Source organism: Bacillus rossius, chromosome 1, assembly GCF_032445375.1.
Source record: "Bacillus rossius redtenbacheri isolate Brsri chromosome 1, Brsri_v3, whole genome shotgun sequence".
Classification (NCBI taxonomy): domain Eukaryota; kingdom Metazoa; phylum Arthropoda; class Insecta; order Phasmatodea; family Bacillidae; genus Bacillus; species Bacillus rossius.
This window is the reverse complement of record NC_086330.1, coordinates 370,929,759-370,943,297: the sequence shown is the minus strand read 5'-3', so window position 1 is coordinate 370,943,297 and position 13,539 is coordinate 370,929,759.

Below are 13,539 nucleotides of genomic sequence, written 5' to 3'. Positions count from 1 at the left end.
CGCCTACCCGGGCACACACACGGTGTGCAGAGCTTCAGGAAAAAAAACGCGATTACAAAACTACTCAAGGTATCCCAAATTGGGGTCTGCTTACGAAAAGCATTTAAGAGTTCGGTGAGGTCTTAAAAGTACTTTTAATTTCGGATTAGGTTTTTAAACTGTATTTTTAGAAGAGTTAAAAATAGCTAAAACTCATGTTTTCAGAGTTAATTTTTAGGTGTAAAACAACCAGTACAGATTCTTGAAAGCAAATAAGGGACTTGCATTATCTTCATTTGTCGGACATATAATGTTACGGTCACCTCTCAAATTTCACAGCTATCCTGTGACGACGAGAAGACCGCGCGCCAGTCCAGAGAAGACACCGCGCTAGAAGCACCAGCGATAGTCGCGCTTATCATCCCGCCTCGCTAGCACAGATACACACCTGACGAGGCGGGCCACTTAAGGAATAAAATGTTACTATGGCAGGAAATCTGTTGGATGCAAGATGGCGTCCCTATAGAGCCCAGCAGCTGGTGTCTGTGGCTCGTAGCACAAAGACACGGCGACCTCTGGTTCCGGGAGAGACGGGATGTGTCCACCTGCTCCACTTGTCCCTTGTCCGCGAGGTGACAGGGAGGTGAAGTCACGTTGGACGACTTTGGCCTTCTTGCATGACATTCTCACTGTAGTCGGGTTGTTTTTTTGCGCCTCGTCGAGTGAACCTTCTACACGGGACTGTGAGCCTCCGCTCCCCTTTCACGCCGTGTCTCGCCCGTCTCTGACCAGCGGCGAGAGCACTAGTGCTTGTTCGTCTCGAGGCTGCAACTACACTCTGCCCCAGTGCTTGTTCGTCTCGAGGCTGCAACTACACTCTGCCCCAGTGCTTGTTCGTCTCGAGGCTGCAACTACACTCTGCCCCAGTGCTTGTTCGTCTCGAGGCTGCAACTACACTCTGCCCCAGTGCTTGTTCGTCTCGAGGCTGCAACTACACTCTGCCCCAGTGCTTGTTCGTCTCGAGGCTGCAACTACACTCTGCCCCAGTGCTTGTTCGTCTCGAGGCTGCAACTACACTCTGCCCCAGTGCTTGTTCGTCTCGAGGCTGCAACTACACTCTGCCCCAGTACTTGTTCGCCTCGAAGCTGCAACTACACTCTGCCCCCGTACTTGTTCGTCTCGAGGCTGCAACTACACTCTGCCCCAGTGCTTGTTAGTCTCGAGGCTGCAACTACACTCTGCCCCAGTGCTTGTTCGTCTCGACGCTGCAACTACACTCTGTCCCAGTGCTTGTTCGCCTCGAAGCTGCAACTACACTCTGCCCCAGTGCTTGTTCGTCTCGAGGCTGCAACTACACTCTGCCCCAGTGCTTGTTCGTCTCGAGGCTGCAACTACACTCTGCCCCAGTGCTTGTTCGTCTCGAGGCTGAAACTACACTCTGCCCCAGTGCTTGTTCGTCTCGAGGCTGCAAATACACTCTGCCCCAGTGCTTGTTCGTCTCGAGGCTGCAACTACACTCTGCCCCAGTGCTTGTTCGTCTCGAGGCTGCAACTACACTCTGCCCCAGTGCTTGTTCGTCTCGAGGCTGCAACTACACTCTGCCCCAGTGCTTGTTCGCCTCGAAGCTGCAACTACACTCTGCCCCAGTGCTTGTTCGTCTCGAGGCTGCAACTACACTCTGCCCCAGTGCTTGTTCGTCTCGAGGCTGCAACTACACTCTGCCCCAGTGCTTGTTCGTCCCGAGGCTACAACTACACTCTGCCCCAGTGCTTGTTCGTCTCGAGGCTACAACTACACTCTGCCCCAGTGCTTGTTCGCCTCGAAGCTTCAACTACACTTTGCCCCAGTGCTTGTTCGTCTCGAGGTTACAACTACACTCTGCCCCAGTGCTTGTTCGTCTCGAGGCTGCAACTACACTCTGCCCCAGTGCTTGTTCGTCTCGAGGCTGCAACTACACTCTGCCCCAGTGCTTGTTCGCCTCGAAGCTGCAACTACACTCTGCCCCAGTGCTTGTTCGTCTCGAGGCTGACACTACACTCTGCTCCAGTGCTTGTTCGCCTCGAAGCTGCAACTACACTCAGCCCCAGTGCTTGCCCGCCTCGACGCTACAACTACACTCTGCCCCAGTGCTTGTTCACCTCGAAGCTGCAACTACACTCTGCCCCAGTGCTTGTTCGTCTCGACGCTACAGCTACACTCTGCCCCAGTGCTTGTTCGCCTCGAAGCTGAAGCTACACTCTGCCACAGTGCTTGTTCACCTCAAAGCTGCAACTACACACTGCCCCAGTGCTTGTTCGCCTCGAAGCTGCAAATACACTCTGCCACAGTGCTTGTTCGTCTCGACGCTACAACTACACTCTGCCACAGTGCTTGTTCACCTCAAAGCTGCAACTACACACTGCCCCAGTGCTTGTTCGCCTCGAAGCTGCAAATACACTCTGCCACAGTGCTTGTTCGTCTCGAGGCTGCAACTTCACTCTGCCCCAGTGCTTGTTCGTCTCGAAGCTGCAACTACACTCTGCCACAGTGCTTGTTCGTCTCAACGCTACAACTACACTCTGCCCCAGTGCTTGTCCGACTCGAGGCTACAACTACACTCTGCCCCAGTGCTTGTTCGCCTCGAAGCTGCAACTACACTCTGCCCCCGTGCTTGTTCGTCTCGACGCTACAACTACACTTTGCCACAGTGCTTGTTCGTCTCGACGCTACAACTACACTCTGCCCCAGTGCTTGTTCACCTCGAAGCTGCAACTACACTCTGCCACAGTGCTTGTTCGTCTCGAAGCTGCAACTACACTCTGCCACAGTGCTTGTTCGCCTCGAAGCTGCAACTACACTCTGCCACAGTGCTTGTTCGTCTCAACGCTACAACTACACTCTGCCACAGTGCTTGTTCACCTCGAAGCTGCAACTACACTCTGCCCCCGTGCTTGTTCGTCTCGAGGCTGCAACTACACTCTGCCCCAGTGCTTGTTCGCCTCGAAGCTGCAACTACACTCTCCCCCGTGCTTGTTCGTCTTGAGGCTGCAACTACACTCTGCCCCAGTGCTTGTTCGTCTCGAGGCTGCAACTACACTCTGCCCCAGTGCTTGTTCGCCTCGAAGCTGCAACTACACCTGCCACAGTGCTTGTTCGTCTCGACGCTACAACTACACTCTGCCCCAGTGCTTGTTCGCCTCGAAGCTTCAACTACACTCTGCCCCAGTGCTTGTTCGTCTCGAGGTTACAACTACACTCTGCCCCAGTGCTTGTTCGTCTCAAGGCTGCAACTACACTCTGCCCCAGTGCTTGTTCGTCTCGAGGCTGCAACAACACTCTCCCCCGTGCTTGTTCGTCTCGAGGCTGCAACTACACTTTGCCCCAGTGCTTGTTCGTCTCGAGGCTGCAACTACACTCTGCCCTAGTGCTTGTTCGCCTCGAAGCTGCAACTACACTCTGCCCCAGTGCTTGCCCGCCTCGACGCTACAACTACACTCTGCCCCAGTGCTTGTTCACCTCGAAGCTGCAACTACACTCTGCCCCAGTGCTTGTTCGTCTCGACGCTACAGCTACACTCTGCCCCAGTGCTTGTTCGCCTCGAAGCTGCAGCTACACTCTGCCACAGTGCTTGTTCACCTCAAAGCTGCAACTACACACTGCCCCAGTGCTTGTTCGCCTCGAAGCTGCAAATACACTCTGCCACAGTGCTTGTTCGTCTCGACGCTACAACTACACTCTGCCACAGTGCTTGTTCACCTCAAGCTGCAACTACACACTGCCCCAGTGCTTGTTCGCCTCGAAGCTGCAAATACACTCTGCCACAGTGCTTGTTCGTCTCGAGGCTGCAACTACACTCTGCCCCAGTGCTTGTTCGTCTCGAAGCTGCAACTACACTCTGCCACAGTGCTTGTTCGTCTCAACGCTACAACTACACTCTGCCCCAGTGCTTGTCCGACTCGAGGCTACAACTACACTCTGCCCCAGTGCTTGTTCGCCTCGAAGCTGCAACTACACTCTGCCCCCGTGCTTGTTCGTCTCGAAGCTGCAACTACACTCTGCCCCCGTGCTTGTTCGTCTCGACGCTACAACTACACTTTGCCACAGTCCTTGTTCGTCTCGACGCTACAACTACACTCTGCCCCAGTGCTTGTTCACCTCGAAGCTGCCACTACACTCTGCCACAGTGCTTGTTCGTCTCAACGCTACAACTACACTCTGCCCCAGTGCTTGTCCGACTCGAGGCTACAACTACACTCTGCCCCAGTGCTTGTTCGCCTCGAAGATGCAACTACACTCTGCCCCCGTGCTTGTTCGTCTCGACGCTACAACTACACTTTGCCACAGTGCTTGTTCGTCTCGACGCTACAACTACACTCTGCCCCAGTGCTTGTTCACCTCGAAGCTGCAACTACACTCTGCCACAGTGCTTGTTCGTCTCGAAGCTGCAACTACACTCTGCCACAGTGCTTGTTCGCCTCGAAGCTGCAACTACACTCTGCCACAGTGCTTGTTCGTCTCAACGCTACAACTACACTCTGCCACAGTGCTTGTTCACCTCGAAGCTGCAACTACACTCTGCCCCCGTGCTTGTTCGTCTCGAGGCTGCAACTACACTCTGCCCCAGTGCTTGTTCGCCTCGAAGCTGCAACTACACTCTCCCCCGTGCTTGTTCGTCTTGAGGCTGCAACTACACTCTGCCCCAGTGCTTGTTCGTCTCGAGGCTGCATCTACACTCTGCCCCAGTGCTTGTTCGCCTCGAAGCTGCAACTACACCTGCCACAGTGCTTGTTCGTCTCGACGCTACAACTACACTCTGCCCCAGTGCTTGTTCGTCTCGAGGTTACAACTACACTCTGCCCCAGTGCTTGTTCGTCTCAAGGCTGCAACTACACTCTGCCCCAGTGCTTGTTCGTCTCGAGGCTGCAACAACACTCTCCCCCGTGCTTGTTCGTCTCGAGGCTGCAACTACACTTTGCCCCAGTGCTTGTTCGTCTCGAGGCTGCAACTACACTCTGCCCTAGTGCTTGTTCGCCTCGAAGCTGCAACTACACTCTGCCCCAGTGCTTGCCCGCCTCGACGCTACAACTACACTCTGCCCCAGTGCTTGTTCACCTCGAAGCTGCAACTACACTCTGCCCCAGTGCTTGTTCGTCTCGACGCTACAGCTACACTCTGCCCCAGTGCTTGTTCGCCTCGAAGCTGCAGCTACACTCTGCCACAGTGCTAGTTCACCTCAAAGCTGCAACTACACACTGCCCCAGTGCTTTTTCGCCTCGAAGCTGCAAATACACTCTGCCACAGTGCTTGTTCGTCTCGACGCTACAACTACACTCTGCCACAGTGCTTGTTCACCTCAAAGCTGCAACTACACACTGCCCCAGTGCTTGTTCGCCTCGAAGCTGCAAATACACTCTGCCACAGTGCTTGTTCGTCTCGAGGCTGCAACTTCACTCTGCCCCAGTGCTTGTTCGTCTCGAAGCTGCAACTACACTCTGCCACAGTGCTTGTTCGTCTCAACGCTACAACTACACTCTGCCCCAGTGCTTGTTCACCTCGAAGCTGCAACTACACTCTGCCACAGTGCTTGTTCGTCTCGAAGCTGCAACTACACTCTGCCACAGTGCTTGTTCGCCTCGAAGCTGCAACTACACTCTGCCACAGTGCTTGTTCGTCTCAACGCTACAACTACACTCTGCCACAGTGCTTGTTCACCTCGAAGCTGCAACTACACTCTGCCCCCGTGCTTGTTCGTCTCGAGGCTGCAACTACACTCTGCCCCAGTGCTTGTTCGCCTCGAAGCTGCAACTACACTCTCCCCCGTGCTTGTTCGTCTTGAGGCTGCAACTACACTCTGCCCCAGTGCTTGTTCGTCTCGAGGCTGCAACTACACTCTGCCCCAGTGCTTGTTCGCCTCGAAGCTGCAACTACACCTGCCACAGTGCTTGTTCGTCTCGACGCTACAACTACACTCTGCCCCAGTGCTTGTTCGCCTCGAAGCTTCAACTACACTCTGCCCCAGTGCTTGTTCGTCTCGAGGTTACAACTACACTCTGCCCCAGTGCTTGTTCGTCTCAAGGCTGCAACTACACTCTGCCCCAGTGCTTGTTCGTCTCGAGGCTGCAACAACACTCTCCCCCGTGCTTGTTCGTCTCGAGGCTGCAACTACACTTTGCCCCAGTGCTTGTTCGTCTCGAGGCTGCAACTACACTCCGCCCTAGTGCTTGTTCGCCTCGAAGCTGCAACTACACTCTGCCCCAGTGCTTGCCCGCCTCGACGCTACAACTACACTCTGCCCCAGTGCTTGTTCACCTCGAAGCTGCAACTACACTCTGCCCCAGTGCTTGTTCGTCTCGACGCTACAGCTACACTCTGCCCCAGTGCTTGTTCGCCTCGAAGCTGCAGCTACACTCTGCCACAGTGCTTGTTCACCTCAAAGCTGCAACTACACACTGCCCCAGTGCTTGTTCGCCTCGAAGCTGCAAATACACTCTGCCACAGTGCTTGTTCGTCTCGACGCTACAACTACACTCTGCCACAGTGCTTGTTCACCTCAAAGCTGCAACTACACACTGCCCCAGTCCTTGTTCGCCTCGAAGCTGCAAATACACTCTGCCACAGTGCTTGTTCGTCTCGAGGCTGCAACTACACTCTGCCCCAGTGCTTGTTCGTCTCGAAGCTGCAACTACACTCTGCCACAGTGCTTGTTCGTCTCAACGCTACAACTACACTCTGCCCCAGTGCTTGTCCGACTCGAGGCTACAACTACACTCTGCCCCAGTGCTTGTTCGCCTCGAAGCTGCAACTACACTCTGCCCCCGTGCTTGTTCGTCTCGAAGCTGCAACTACACTCTGCCCCCGTGCTTGTTCGTCTCGACGCTACAACTACACTTTGCCACAGTGCTTGTTCGTCTCGACGCTACAACTACACTCTGCCCTAGTGCTTGTTCACCTCGAAGCTGCCACTACACTCTGCCACAGTGCTTGTTCGTCTCAACGCTACAACTACACTCTGCCCCAGTGCTTGTCCGACTTGAGGCTACAACTACACTCTGCCCCAGTGCTTGTTTGCCTCGAAGCTGCAACTACACTCTGCCCCCGTGCTTGTTCGTCTCGACGCTACAACTACACTTTGCCACAGTGCTTGTTCGTCTCGACGCTACAACTACACTCTGCCCCAGTGCTTGTTCACCTCGAAGCTGCAACTACACTCTGCCACAGTGCTTGTTCGTCTCGAAGCTGCAACTACACTCTGCCACAGTGCTTGTTCGCCTCGAAGCTGCAACTACACTCTGCCACAGTGCTTGTTCGTCTCAACGCTACAACTACACTCTGCCACAGTGCTTGTTCACCTCGAAGCTGCAACTACACTCTGCCCCCGTGCTTGTTCGTCTCGAGGCTGCAACTACACTCTGCCCCAGTGCTTGTTCGCCTCGAAGCTGCAACTACACTCTCCCCCGTGCTTGTTCGTCTTGAGGCTGCAACTACACTCTGCCCCAGTGCTTGTTCGTCTCGAGGCTGCATCTACACTCTGCCCCAGTGCTTGTTCGCCTCGAAGCTGCAACTACACCTGCCACAGTGCTTGTTCGTCTCGACGCTACAACTACACTCTGCCCCAGTGCTTGTTCGCCTCGAAGCTTCAACTACACTCTGCCCCAGTGCTTGTTCGTCTCGAGGTTACAACTACACTCTGCCCCAGTGCTTGTTCGTCTCAAGGCTGCAACTACACTCTGCCCCAGTGCTTGTTCGTCTCGAGGCTGCAACAACACTCTCCCCCGTGTTTGTTCGTCTCGAGGCTGCAACTACACTTTGCCCCAGTGCTTGTTCGTCTCGAGGCTGCAACTACACTCTGCCCTAGTGCTTGTTCGCCTCGAAGCTGCAACTACACTCTGCCCCAGTGCTTGCCCGCCTCGACGCTACAACTACACTCTGCCCCAGTGCTTGTTCACCTCGAAGCTGCAACTACACTCTGCCCCAGTGCTTGTTCGTCTCGACGCTACAGCTACACTCTGCCCCAGTGCTTGTTCGCCTTGAAGCTGCAGCTACACTCTGCCACAGTGCTTGTTCACCTCAAAGCTGCAACTACACACTGCCCCAGTGCTTGTTCGCCTCGAAGCTGCAAATACACTCTGCCACAGTGCTTTTTCGTCTCGACGCTACAACTACACTCTGCCACAGTGCTTGTTCACCTCAAAGCTGCAACTACACACTGCCCCAGTGCTTTTAGCCTCGAAGCTGCAAATACACTCTGCCACAGTGCTTGTTCGTCTCGAGGCTGCAACTACACTCTGCCCCAGTGCTTGTTCGTCTCGAAGCTGCAACTACACTCTGCCACAGTGCTTGTTCGTCTCAACGCTACAACTACACTCTGCCCCAGTGCTTGTCCGACTCGAGGCTACAACTACACTCTGCCCCAGTGCTTGTTCGCCTCGAAGCTGCAACTACACTCTGCCCCCGTGCTTGTTCGTCTCGACGCTACAACTACACTTTGCCACAGTGCTTGTTCGTCTCGACGCTACAACTACACTCTGCCCCAGTGCTTGTTTACCTCGAAGCTGCCACTACACTCTGCCACAGTGCTTGTTCGTCTCGAGGCTGCAACTACACTCTGCCCCAGTGCTTGTTCGCCTCGAAGCTGCAACTACACTCTGCCACAGTGCTTGTTCACCTCGAAGCTGCAACTACACTCTGCCCCCGTGCTTGGTCGTCTCGAAGCTGCAACTACACTCTGCCACAGTGCTTGTTCACCTCGAAGCTGCAACTACACTCTGCCACAGTGCTTGTTCGTCTCAACGCTACAACTACACTCTGCCCCAGTGCTTGTCCGACTCGAGGCTACAACTACACTCTGCCCCAGTGCTTGTTCGCCTCGAAGCTGCAACTACACTCTGCCCCCGTGCTTGTTCGTCTCGAGGCTGCAACTACACTCTGCCCCAGTGCTTGTTCGCCTCGAAGCTGCAACTACACTCTGCCACAGTGCTTGTTCACCTCGAAGCTGCAACTACACTCTGCCCCCGTGCTTGTTCGTCTCGAGGCTGCAACTACACTCTGCCCCTGTGCTAGTTCACCTCGAAGCTGCAACTACACTCTGCCCCAGTGCTTGTTCGCCTCGAAGCTGCAACTACACTCTGCCACAGTGCTTGTTCACCTCGAAGCTGCAACTACACTCTGCCCCCGTGCTTGTTCGTCTCGAGGCTGCAACTACACTCTGCCCCTGTGCTAGTTCACCTCGAAGCTGCAACTACACTCTGCCCCAGTGCTTGTTCGCCTCGAAGCTGCAACTACACTCTGCCCCAGTGCTTGTCCGCCTCGAGGCTACAACTACACTCTGCCCCAGAGCTTGTTCGCCTCGAAGCTGCAACTACACTCTGCCCCAGTGCTTGTTCGCCTCGAGGCTGCAACTACACTCTGCCCCAGTGTTTGTTCGTCTTGAGGCTGCAACTACACTCTGCCCCAGTGCTTGTTCGTCTCGAGGCTGCAACTACACTCTGCCACAGTGCTTGTTCGTCTCGAGGCTGCAACTACACTCTGCCCCAGTGCTTGTTCGCCTCGAAGCTGCAACTACACTCTGCTACAGTGCTTGTTCACCTTGAAGCTGCAACTACACTCTGCCCCCGTGTTTGTTCGTCTCGAGGCTGCAACTACACTCTGCCCCAGTGCTTGTTCGTCTCGAGGCTGCAACTACACTCTGCCCCAGTGTTTGTTTGCATCGAGGCTGCAACTACACTCTGCCCCAGTGCTTGTTCGTCTCGACGCTACAACTACATTGGCTGGGTACCAGGCTCGGGCTGGGGTTAGAATCCACGTGGAGAACGCAACGACGGAACTAAAGCAGGAAAGTCACACACGTCGCAAGATCCGCCGACCCCACAACTCGAAATTGCAAAACGGTAGAAAAACAATGTTTACCGCGTCCTTTTTTTTGGATTATTAATATTTATCGAGAAAACAAATAGAACGTCAATAATTTTATTAGAAGCACGTTCTTTAAATGAATCATGCAATGGGGAATTTTGATTTAATAAAAAAAATTTTAAATACGCCATTGCAATTTTGCTCTGTCAGTCATGGAAAAATTCAGAAATATTATTTTATCTTTTAATTTTTATTTATTATCTTCATTTTCGAAAGTTTTTCATGTTTAACAGTGCAAAACTGTAATGGCGTATGTCCAAAAAACTGCAGTAAATGATTTAAAAGTCTAACAAGTGTAAACACGATGTATACACGGTTTTCTGTCCATACAACATCCCCGTGTCTAAAAAATTTCGGTACACTTCCTATCAAATATGGCCGTCGAAAGCGTTAGTCAAAACGCAGGACAGTTGGAAGTTGAACAATACTTGCATTGTGTTTTTGCACCTTGCTAGTTTAAAAATCAGGCCTCTAATGTACAGTATTTTAAAATGAAAGCATATTATAAGAAGAGTGTAAATTTACACATACACTGTTAGTTTATTTTTATATTTTTAGAATTTAATTCAGAAAAACACATACAGTTTGTGTATTTTTACACGTTACTCGTGTAAAATTAAAACTACATTATGTAATTTTGCACCAAATGTAGATAAATAATAATAATAATCTAAATTGGTGAAAAATACACATTTTCGTATAAACAAAGAATTTCCTAGTAGTATTCCATCAACAACATGAAGTAAAATAACTTGTTGCAGTGTGATAATAATACACCAAAATGGTGTGTTTAGTTTTACGCAAACAGTTTCCATTTTCAAACAGTATTTTGAAGTGTACATTTACTCATTTGTAACCCTGTGAACCTATCAGGCAACATTTCTTATGAAACGTTACCATTCAGTATTGGGCTGTATCGCCTCTAAGCACAAGGCTCTGAACTGGCGCGCAGTCTTCAGTGAGAATTTGAATGGTTCGCAAGAAAGAAAGAAAACAAAGAAAACATTGTAATTGGAGCTAGAATATGTTTTTAAGTACAAACGTTTGTGAAGTTAAAAATATGGTTTTTGTAAATCTGTGTCATCTGTTCAATTACAGGAAAAGTAACAGTATTTTTTACAAATATATAGAGACCGGAAAAATTCGTGGATTCGTTTCACGATATGCTAGAAACCAAACAACGGTACCTTTATATTGCTTCTGTGATTGGCTTACAGTTTATCTGAAGGACTTTGAGCCAATGGAAAACATTCAACCAAAAAAGTATCGAATCGCAAGCGTCCCAGTTGACGGGTGTCACAAGTCAGTAGCCAATGAGCAGGTGGCATTTGCCTGAGTATGTAGGGGGTTGTGGAGTCTATCCTAGAGGTCATCGAAAGCGCGAATTTTTCCAGTCTATACAAATATATATTGTAATTGTTTGTTTACCGCAAGATGATGTCAAGCCTGCCGATAGATGGCAGTCGTAGTTATCAGCCTCGCAAGTATATTAGGAGAGACATGCAATGAACAATGGTGAGGTGTTGTATTGTTGCAGCCTGTGTGTGTGGAGCAGCTGAGACAGACAACTGTCACACACGGGGCCAGGGGCCGGACACGGGTCCTGTTAGCGAGTTGCTCCGCCACAATGGCCGCCTGTGTGCCGGCACACTGGCGGCTGTGTGCCAGCTATAACTCTGGCCCGCAGCACACTTCACTGCTTTGTCTGTGTCGGCACACTCCCAGTCCGCGCGGACGGCACTCCCCGCTGGCCCACTGTCGCGCCTCCAGAAGAGTCAAAAACCAAAAATTAATATCTTCAAATAAAAATCATCAAACAAAAATATTGTCATGACTTTGATAAAACACAAAATTACATCTTGGATTCATCAGAGAGGGTAAAACAATCACTACAACATTTGATTGAAAATTCGAATCAATAAAACAAATAGCTTCGAGGTACACATGGACGCCCCTCCCTTGGAGAATCTACTGGCCAAATTCTACAGACGGACAGACTGACGGACAGACTGACGGACAGATGGACAGACAGACGGGCAGACATACGGACAGACATACAGACGGACGGGCAGACATACGGACAGACAGTCAGACATACGGACAGACAGACGGACGGACAGGCGGACAGAAAGACGGACAGACAGACGGACAGACATACGGACAGACATACAGACAGACGGGCAGACATACGGACAGACATACAGACGGACGGGCAGACATACGGACAGACAGTCAGACAGACAGTCAGACAGACGGACAGACATACAGACGGACGGGCAGACATACGGACAGACAGTCAGACATACGGACAGACAGACGGACGGACAGGCGGACAGAAAGACGGACAGACAGACGGACAGACAGGCGGACAGACAGACGGACAGACAGGCGGACAGACAGGCGGACAGACAGACGGACAGACAGACGGACAGACAGGCGGACAGACAGGCGGACAGACAGACGGACAGACAGACGGACAGACAGGCGGACAGACAGACGGACAGACAGGCGGACAGACAGGCGGACAGACAGACGGACAGACAGACGGACGGACAGGCGGACAGAAAGACGGACAGACAGACGGACAGACAGACGGACAGACAGGCGGACAGACAGGCGGACAGACAGGCGGACAGACAGACGGACAGACAGACGGACAGACAGGCGGACAGACAGGCGGACAGACAGACGGACAGACAGACGGACAGACATACGGACAGACATACAGACGGACGGGCAGACATACAGACGGACGGGCAGACATACGGACAGACAGTCAGACAGACGGACAGACAGACGGACAGACAGGCGGACAGACAGGCGGACAGACAGACGGACAGACAGACGGACAGACATACAGACGGACGGGCAGACATACGGACAGACAGTCAGACAGACAGACAGACAGACGGACGGACAGGCGGACAGACAGGCGGACAGACAGACGGACAGACAGACGGACAGACAGGCGGACAGACAGACGGACAGACAGACGGACGGACAGGCGGACAGAAAGACGGACAGACAGACGGACAGACAGGCGGACAGACAGACGGACAGACAGGCGGACAGACAGACGGACAGACAGACGGACGGACAGGCGGACAGACAGGCGGACAGACAGACGGACAGACAGACGGACAGACAGGCGGACAGACAGACGGGCAGACATACGGACAGACATACAGACGGACGGGCAGACATACGGACAGACAGTCAGACAGACGGACAGACAGACGGACGGACAGGCGGACAGAAAGACGGACAGACAGACGGACAGACAGTATTCGCTGGTCCGGGTGTCCACAGTGCTCACTCCGAGGTCCTCGCCGCAGGACTCGGCGGACACTCCCCCCCCCCTCCAGTGCTCCTGACTGGAGACTGTTGGTGTGTGCCCTGGACTGGCAGGGCCTAGCTGCTGGCATAGTCCAGTCTCTGGTCGGACAACCTGCAGACTCGCCGACAACAATCTTGTCACACTTCTTCAAACCTCTGGACCGTAGCTAGGCCAGGCTAGAGGTCAACACAGTTCTCGCGGGGAAACTAAACAAACATTATTTAAAACAATACGTAATAATCTGGCCCATAGAAAGTAAAAAAAATAACCGTCGAATGTTACCGTATCTGATCAGTGGCAGATACAGGAATTTTGGTATTTGAACATGCGTA